Here is a 10072-nt window from a genome sequence, read left to right as displayed (position 1 = left end):
ATAATTCCCTCTAAGGTGTGTGCCTGGGCAGCTGCACATTAGAGAATGAAGGGCCACCCACCTATTAACGGAGCCACGCCTCTGCAGCTCCACTGATTAGGTGCCTGGACCCTGGAGAAAACACACATGTAAGATGAGGTGGTGGCCTTGAGAGGAGTAGGAGGTAAGTGGGAGGGGGTATTGGGGTGAGAAGAGGGGTTTGGGGGAATTTGGGACATGCAGGGCTGCGGCAGCCAGAGAAAGAAGCAACTTTCCCCAGCTCCAAGGCTGCGACTGCCAGGGACAGACGGCCTTCCTTCCCAGCCCCAGCTCGGGGCTTGCTGTGGTGGGCAGAGAGAGGGAGAAACCCCTCCTCCTTCCCAGCCCCAGTCTTGGGGCTGCCATGGTGGGGAAGACCCCCCCTGCTTCCCAGCCCCAGCTTAGGGGCTGCTGTGGCAGGGGAGAGAGGGCACATCCATCACATTAGAAAGGTAAGACTCCTGATATTAAAATATGAGTTGTGTGCTTTTATTTGTGGAACAACAAAAAAAGTTAATTATTATTAAGGTTTTCTTATATAGCGCTTTTATCCAAAGCGCTTCACAATAGTTAACTAACAGTACAAACAACCTTTGGAAAGATCATTAAGTGGTCCACCAAGACCCTCGGCAATTTTCAAGTGGTCTGTGAAAAAAAAAGTTTGAGAACCACTACTCTATATTAAGACTAGATGAACCCATAAAGCTAGAAGTCCCTTTTGGCCTTTTTTTTTTTTTTTTTTAAAGTCTCTGCTTTGTTCTTTTGCTACCTGGTGGGAAAAAACCTACCACCACCACCATGAAAAAACAAAACTATATTTTTAATGTTTCATAATTTAAATCTGGTATAAAATTCTACCTTGGCCACAGATCTCAATACTGAGGCAAATATTTCTTTTTTTGTCTGAATTTTAAAAGGGAAAGTGGGGGCCAGAACAACAACAAAAGCTTTCAATCTCTCTGCTTCATAACATGCCCTTAGGTGACTATTTCCTGTCTTTGCAGGAAGTTGGCGTTATGATCTACTTGGCATATCTAGATACTGTACTCCTATGCTACACTTACACAAAAGTATGAACCAAACTGCTGACCTGCAGGCAATCTGGTCAGGGAGCTAACGGGCACATGATGTATACTATTTCCAGATCTGGAAACCACCTTCATTTTTCTTGAGAAGCAGCAGCAATAAGGTAATTTTTTCAGTTTGTTTTTTTCCCTCACTTATTTAATCATGTTAGCTATTAAAATATTATAATTTAGGTTTAGGACTGTCAGTTTAGATTGGTCATGTGAAATTTGTTTTTCTAGAGGTAACCAGGTCACGATAATCAATATACACCCTACATGTAAAGGGGATGATGGCATAAGAATAAGTAAGGGTTTCCCCTCAAGTCTGTTTTTACATCATGGTAAATAGTTCAGAGAGAGTTATGTCTAGATTAATTTGTCCATTTGCCTGCTCTCCTCTTTTCTTCAGCTGCTCTCCTCTTTGTATTATCTTTAACTGAGAATTGAAGGGCTGCTTCTTTTTTATTCTGCTCCTGTATCGCCTTATACTATAATCCTTTTTGATCTCACCAAGTAGGAGAGAACTTGGATGAGAGACATCTGGAACTCACAGCTGCTGAAGGAAGGAGCAATAGTGAACCAATGTCTCAGCATAATGAGGCGTTTTGCACTGCTGGATGCGCCATCTTTCAGATGAGATGTTAAATTGTGATAATTTAAGATCAGATAGGGATTCTTATAAGAGAAACCATGTTAATCCCAGTATACTGGTCAAATTACATCACTACATCCAGTTCACCTAAATTCTACTTGTAATTTAATTGGATATCATACTCTTTTCATTTTCAGCCTTAAATCATCATGTAGCATTAAACAGCGGCCACATTTCAGCTCAGAAGTGGCTGCACTGCAGTGATAGTTGACATCTGGGTGTTGTGAGGTTTAATTAGTTCATGGTTTTTCAAGGCGCTTTAATATCCTCAACTGGAAGGTATTAGAGAAGAACAGAGATTGTGATTTTCAAAGGGAGTTAAGACAATGGGAGTTGAGTGCCTAACTCCCTTAAACCTCTTTGAAAATCTTCATGTAAATGTTGTTATTTCAAGTGTCTTTGATTCATGTCCCAGCAAGAGTGGATTTTAACACTGAGCTCCTCCTGAATAAAAGAGGGTAAGGAATTATTTAAAAAGCAATACAAACAAACTTCCCACCAGAAAAAGAAACTGTAAAACAGGCAAATAAAGCAGCCTTCTCAGAATGAGAATATCCATCAGAAATGAGTGAAGGTAGGCACATGTCTAGCACCAGCTGGATCACAATCTCAAAGACCAAAGTGATTCATAGCCCAAAACAATTTTTCTTTTGCTATTTGGAGAAGAGAGGGGAAAGGTAGTGAAGGACTGAACCATAAGAAAAACATAAACTCTGTCTTTAAGAAATTGAGATAGGAATGAGCCTGGAAGTTCTAGATCAGTAAATCTGACCTTGGTATTAACAAAACCCAGGAAACAAGGAGTTCACAGACATCAAGAAAACCATGAAGTTGAGAATTCACCAGTGTCACAGTCCCTTAAGGGGAAATTTTCTAAGATGGAAGACACACAGGACAATCTGAAAGGATTTTGACATGGTGATGTAGAGCATCAATGCATGAAGCTTATGTAAGTACATCAGAGGTGTAAGGTTTCCATGACTAGAGAAAGAAGTGAATGGTACATGACAGGAAACTGGAGAAGGACCAATTCTGTCTGTCCAGCACATAAATGACTTGAAGGACATGACCATTAAAGGGAGGGCAGTGTGGTCTAATAGCTAGGATACTAAACTACGACTAATGAGCCCTAGATTCACTTCCTGGCTCTGCCACTGACCTTGTGTGAGACCTTGGGCACATCACTTCACCTCTGCACCTCTGATTCCCCTCTCACTCTTTGCCAGTTTAGACTGCAGCCTCTTCAGGACTTGGGCTGTCTCTCGCTATTGGTTTGTACAGTGCCTACCACAATGGGGGCCCCAGGCTCAGCTGCTGTGGTGTCTTATTTGTGACAGGCACATGGCATTCCTTGAGAGGTATTGCCAGCTCTGAATAAAAGCCAGGTGCCTGTATTCTGCAGAAGGTTTAACCTACACCCTGTGGCCAAGTCTTTTAGCTTTCTGTGGAACCTTTGTGCATCAGACTGGAAATTCTCAGGCAGCTTCAGATAAATTCAAATTGTGGTTTATTAAATACAAGAACACATAATGCTTTCACTAGAGCAGTGGTTCTTAACCTTTACTGCAGCCTGCACCTCTTTGGTTCTCAAAATATGTTCTCGCACACCTTAAACCTAGATATATTTTTTGTTTGTATATTACAGTAATTGTTAAAAATGTATAATGTTAATAAAAACATAATTTGATGAAACAAAGTAGTTGTACTTACGTGCCTGTGCTTAATTTGTGCATTATAGTATTCATGGTGTTATTTATTGTAACGTTGAACTCAAGTTCATTGTGCCCCCAATTTTCAATGTGTCACACACAGATTTTTGTACTGACAATTCATAACTGTGTTACAGAAATCGTAATAGGGGATGCTGGCGGTTTGGGCAGCGGCACAGATGGCATTTGGGGATTCTGGCACCCAAGAAAGGCAGCATTTCTATGAACTCCCTAGATTTTTACAGACCTTTATTTTTAAAACTCACCTCACAGGGCAGCACCTGTTACCTGCAATACAGCATGTATGCCAATAGCTGCAAGAGAGTAACAGGTCACCTCACATCTCTCTCTTTGGCTATATCTATAGCTGGAGCTAGGATTGTGATTCCCAACTCACGTAGACATACTCATGCTAACTCTCCTCAAGCTACCATGCCAAAATAATAGTGCAGCCACTGTAGCACAGGCAGTGGTGATAGATGGAACAGGCTTGCCACACCAAGTACAGACCCACAGGTTCACATGTGTTTGTACTCAGGGCAGATAGCCTGTGCTGGCAGTTGTCGCTGCCCGTGCTACCGCAGCCACACAACTATTATTAGTGTGCTAGTTCAATGAGAGCTAGTGTGAACGTGCGCACAAGGTGGGAATCATAACCCCATTCCAAGTGTAGATATAGCCTTTGGTATAACAGGGATGTACATTTTCCCAAAAACCCATCTGGATTACCCTATGTAGCTCCCTTCCTGCTATTCTGATTCAGCCATCTTGTTAGAAAACCCTAAGCTATAGCTTAAACACTGGATCATGTGAAGAGATTCCAGGTACATCTCATCCTTGGAGCCACTCCAGTTAGGAGCACTGATGGAAGTCGATGCACATGCTGCTTGCTGCCTCACCACCTCTTACAAATCAATAGGACAGGTCAGAAAGGCAAACATCTGTAACTCAGGCCTATCAGCAAATGAAGGATACCCAGTTAAGGGCTTCAATGCTACACAATGCAAAGTGCCACAGGCTGTAGCACCTAGTTCTGCCTAACGCAAAAAAGCCTGGATTTCGGAACTATGCAGACTCCAGAAGACTGGTAAGTGGGTTTTATTTAAAGGCATTTCTAGCTTTCTCATTATTGTAATATCTGAGCAAAAAAAACCAAAATCAATGCAGTGCTCAGGTTCTATAGTCTGTTTGGGTGTGCTGTCTTTAGTATGTAATGGTTCCTTATTAAAGTGTGATTAGGTGACCAGAGGTCTTTGGTCATCTGATGTTGATAAATAACATATCTAAGTTCTGTTTTGTTAATAACTTGTCTAGGTTTCTAGGAGATCACTAATTACCATGATATCTGATGATTTTTACTATAATGGATAGTGTCTTGAATGGGCAGTGAAATTTTAACATCCAGTTTTCCAGACTCCAAGACAAAAGTGTGTTTATCATGACAGCTAATTACACTTAGTATAATGTACCTAAAAAAGAAGTTACCACTAACATTGTTTAGAAGGGATCCACTGGGTATGCCTAAATGATATTTGATGACTGGATAAAATGAACATTTTTAGCAGGGAAATATGTTTGGGATCTGCTAGACTTTTTCTCTCCTCCCCCCCCCCCAATTGCTTTATTGGGATAAGGGCCAAATAGTGTACCTGGTTTACACACTAATAAGGGTCAAGCAAGCTCCCATATGAACTGGCCATACACTGGGTGAATCATCCTGAATGCTGACTAGCTCACTAAAAAAAGGGGATTGTTGCAACTTTTGCTTGTTACATGAAAATGACAATAAGAAACTGCCGCAGGGCCACAGTTGGGTCCCAGATAATCACGTTTACTAAATATATACAAGTAAGGCCTAGTTAGATATATACAGTCTAAGTGCCACTAGATGGTTCACAAGCTATTTAAAGGCATACTAAACTACAGGCATGGTAATAGGACCAACACCTAGTCCACACTTGTGAGCTGCTGTGGCAGGGGAATAACCCCGTAAGTAAGACACACTCAGAGACTGAAATGAGCTACACTGCCATAAAATACCCAGGGCTGGCCCACGTCAGCTAATCTGGGCTCAGAGGCTCGGGCTGCGAGGCTGTAAAATAGCAGCGTAGATGTCCATACTCAGACATCCAACCTCAGACATCTATGCTGCAATCTTGTAGCCACACAGTGCGAACCCGAGTCAGTGGACGTGGGCCAGTCATGGGTGTTTTGTTGCAGGGTAGAGATACTCTTTTGTTATCTCACCTCCATGCACCCCAGCCTTAAGGCTTGTGAAGATGTAGCAGACCTCCCCTGGATAGTTCTGGATGCTGGCCCATTATGGTTCTCCTCAGTCTGGCAAGGTGTTTGGATGCTTTTGGCTCTCCAGCCAATTCAAAGTCTTCTGCTTCTGGGCAGGGAAAAAATAAAAATACAAGAGTCCAAATAAGCAGACCTTCTGCAACTAAGTTCTTCGGCACTCAATGTAGATGTTTTTGTTCTCCCCAGGGCTGACCACAGTCCCTATTACAGGGTTCAATAGTCTTTTGCCTTCCTCAGATTATCTATCCTTTCCCCTTAAGTGCAGAATCCACTGCACTACCACTCCATGTGGCATCACAGGCTCCCCATAGGTACTGCCTCTACTTTAAGTTCCAGCCCCAGGACCTGGAGTCATAAGTATTCTATCCTGAGCTCAAGATGGCCCTGCTCCAACTTTTTCCCTGCCCATAACACCTGTCTTGGGTTAGGCCCTTTTTTTGTTAAGGCATCTCCAACCTCCCTAAGCCCCCTTTCTCTGGCTCCCTTTACACAGCAAACCCAGCATAGGTTCTACCCAAATCCTGGCATCCTTGTCATTCAAGAGCCATTTAACACACTGCTCTTCTCTCCAACTCTGCTACTTCACACACCTTCACACTATATACTCTTATGTCCTACTTCTGAAGCAGGCCTTGCTCCTTCCCAGCCACTTGCTCTCTGAAGGCCTGACCATAAAGGAACTGTTACCTTGTAACAATAGCACTAGCCAAGCCTTTCCTGTAAAAAGGCATTTTGTTAGCTGAAGGTAACAGATAGATGGAGTGTCCTAAGGTGGTGCTGAAGGGTTTACCACTGCCATTGGTTTGTGGGTGCAGCTGTTCTGCTTATGACTGTGTCTACTTACTTATTTCCCCTTCAACAGCAATGACTCCCTACTGAAAAGCAGGAGCAGAATGGACTTCAAAGCTTATGGAGGGAGAAGATCTGCATGAGTAAGAAGGAGAACTTCAGCTCCCTTTTCAGCCTACTTCCTCCATCCACTAGAACTCATCTTTTATTACTTCTTTGATACTGCCTGAAGCTCCAGGCTTAGCAAATCAGTTTTTTTTCTCCTTGCACCACATATACAGTAACTTCTCACTTAATGTTGTAGTTATGTTCCTGAAAAATGCGACTTCAAGTGAAATGATGTTAAGCGAATCCAATTTCCCCATAAGAATTAATGTAAATGGGGGCGGGGGTTAGGTTCCAAGGCAGCTTCCCCTACTCTGCAAGCACGAAAGGTGGGGGGTTTGACCTTCAGCCCCAAGCCCCCACCCTTCACCCGCCTCTTCTCCCGCCCATCTCCTCCCCCTTTACTTCGCTCGCTGTGTCCTGGCTCCTCCCCTCTCCCTCCCCTCCCTTCCCTTCTAAACGCTAAACCAGCTAACTGCCGCAGAGGAGAGGGAGGGGGGAGGCGTGCTGAGTCCTTGCTCCTCCCCCCTCCCTTCTGGCCGCGGCAATCAGCTAGCTTGCCGTGTTCGAGAGGCAGGGAGAACCTGCATGCTGAGTCCACACTCCTCCCCGCCCCCCACGCTTCCAAAACACCGCAAGCCAGCTGATTGCCCTAGGCAGGAGGGAGGCGGGAGGAGTGAGGACTCAGCGCACTTCCACTCCCTCCCCTGCCTCCTGCTGGCGGCAATCAGCTGGCTTGCGGCATTTTGTAGGCAGGAGGGAGGGAGGAGGAGTAAGGACTCGGCGCGCAGGCTGCCCCTCCCTCCCCAATACGGCAAGCCAGCTGATTGCCACCGGCAGGACGCAGGGGAGGGAGTGGAGGTGCACCGAGTCCTCGCTCCTCCCCGCTCCTTCCTGCCTGGAGCAATCAGCTGGCTTGCTGTGTTTGGGAGGCAGGGAAGGGAGGGGGAGCCTGTGTGCCAAGTCCTCGTTCCTCCCCCCTCCTGCCTCCAAAATGCCACAAGCCAGCTGATTGCTGTGGGAAGGAGGTTGGGGGAGGAGGAGAGGGAAGTCGCTGATCTGCAGAGTCTGCCGGCGGGCAGGAGGCACTGCGGGGAGGGGGCCATAGGGAGGTTGCCAACTGTGGAGAAAGCAGGCAGCCAAACAATGTAAGAGTGGAGCATTGCACAACTTTAAATGAGTATGCTCCCTAACTGATCAGCAACGTAACAATGAAACAACGTTAAGTGGGATGACTAAGTGAGGAGTTAGTGTATATATTATGCAGTATAATAAAACCCAATTGCTAGTCCTCTTGGACCATCAGCAGATTCCAGCCCCTCACTTGCCAAAACCTCCAGAAAAGGAGTAAATTCTGAATCACCTTTTTGCAAGCTTCAGCCTTGTCCAACTACCACCACCCTGGCCTGCTACATCTATCTGTGCTCCCTGTAATCTTCCCCATCCCTTTCCAGGCTTACTTTTGATCCCCTCCGAATTTGCTCCCAACCACACATCTTAGATCACTTGAAAATTCACACATCCTTTTCCCATTATTTCAGCTGCCCTGGCTTAGGTGGGACTCATGCATTGCATGATGACATCAGAGGTGATGTACTGAAGGGAGCCCATGCTAGTTTTGACACAAGCCATCTCAGTAATTAGTCACCATAGTAAGAAACAGAGGGATGGCCCTGTTAGTCTGTATCCACAAAAACAATGAGGAATCTGGTGTCAACTTAAAGACTAACAGATTTATTTGGGCATAAGTTTTCGTGGGTAAAAAACCCACTTCTTCAGATGCATGGAGTGAAAATTACAGAAAGGAGTTACCTTAAAGGTGGAGACCCAGTGTTGACAAGGCCTATTCAGTCAGGGTGGATGTGGTCCACTCGCAATAATTGAGGAGGAGGTGTCAATACCAAGAGAGGGAAAATTGCTTCTGTAGTGAGCCAGCCACTCCCAGTCACTATTCAAGCCCAAATTAATGGTGTTAAGTTTGCAAATGATTTGTAGTTATGCAGTTTCTCTTTGAAGTCTGTTTTTGAAGTTTTTGATGCAGGATGGCTACTTTTAAATCGATTATTGAATGTCCAGGGAGATTGAAGTGTTCTTCTACCGGCTTTTTATGTTACCATTCCTGATGTCTGATTTGTGTCCATTTATCCTTTTATGTAGAGACTGTCCGGTTTGGCCAATGTACAGGGCAGAGGGGCATTGCTGGCACATGATGGCATATATCATGTTAGTAGATGTGCAGGTGAATGAGCCTCTGATGGTGTAGCTGATGTGGTTGTGTCCTCTGATGGTGTCACTACAGTAGATATGGGGACAGAGTAGGCAACAGGGTTTGTTAAAGGGATTGGTTCCTGGGTTTGTGTTTCTGTGGTGTGGTGTGTAGTTGCTAGTGAGCATTTGCTTCAAGTTGGGAGGCTGTCTGTAAGCGAGGACTGGCCTGCCTCCCAAGGTCTGTGAGAGTGAGGCATTGTTTTCCAGATAGGTTGTAGATCATTGATGATGTGCTGGAGAGGTTTTAGCTAGGAGCTGTTCTCACTACAAAAAGTGGTTGGCTACAAAAGTGGCTGGCTCGCTACAAAAGCAATTTTCCTTCTCTTGGTATTGACACCTCATCAATTATTGGGAGTGGATCCCATCCACCCTGACTGAATTGGCCTTATTAACACTGGGTCTCCACTTGTAAGGTAACTCCCTTCTGTAATTTTCACTCCATACAGCTGAAGAAGTGAGGTTTTTACCCATGAAATCTTATGCCCAAATAAATGTTAGTCTTTAAGGTGCCACTGGACTCTTCATTGTTTTCATGGTAAGAAAGCATCTGAAAACTAGGCAATAATGAACTGGACTGGTGTGAAAGTTTCCTCAGGCTGATGTGTGCCTTGTTGGATCTGAGAGGAGTGCCTTTATGAAGGTCCTGTCCCAGCCAACCCCACCAAGCCACTTTGCCTTAGAAGTGATAATAAGATCAGTGTTAGAAATGAGATTAGAGAACTTGAATTTGAACATTTTGTTACAACTAAATGGATTAAACTGGTAGGTTTAGGGAAACTATGCAGTCACGTTTGCCCCGGAAACATAACTATAAAATCATTGTTTAGAAGCTCTCCTCCCATTCCTTGCAAAGCTGCTTAGTTTACACATTTTAAATAAGATATTGGGCTAAATATTAAATCATTAAAATTCTTTAAAGGGCCCCTTCTTCCCTTAGTGGTTACAGGGTAAAGCCTTTAGTAGGGGATTGAGGTTATATTGAAGATGATGTGTGTCCAGCTAACCTTGCTGTACAGCTGGTTTTAATAGCTAATTTAGAGCAAACGCCAGTCAGCTGGTGGACTGATAGCAGCTAATTATAAGAACCCTTAGTGGCTAGTTCCTTTTATATCTGTGTTTACCAAGAGTAACTCTAATTTTGTCTACACATATAAAGTTCA

This window comes from Chelonoidis abingdonii, chromosome 4 (assembly GCF_003597395.2).
Source record: "Chelonoidis abingdonii isolate Lonesome George chromosome 4, CheloAbing_2.0, whole genome shotgun sequence".
Classification (NCBI taxonomy): Eukaryota; Metazoa; Chordata; order Testudines; family Testudinidae; genus Chelonoidis; species Chelonoidis abingdonii.
This window is presented reverse-complemented; position numbering follows the sequence as displayed.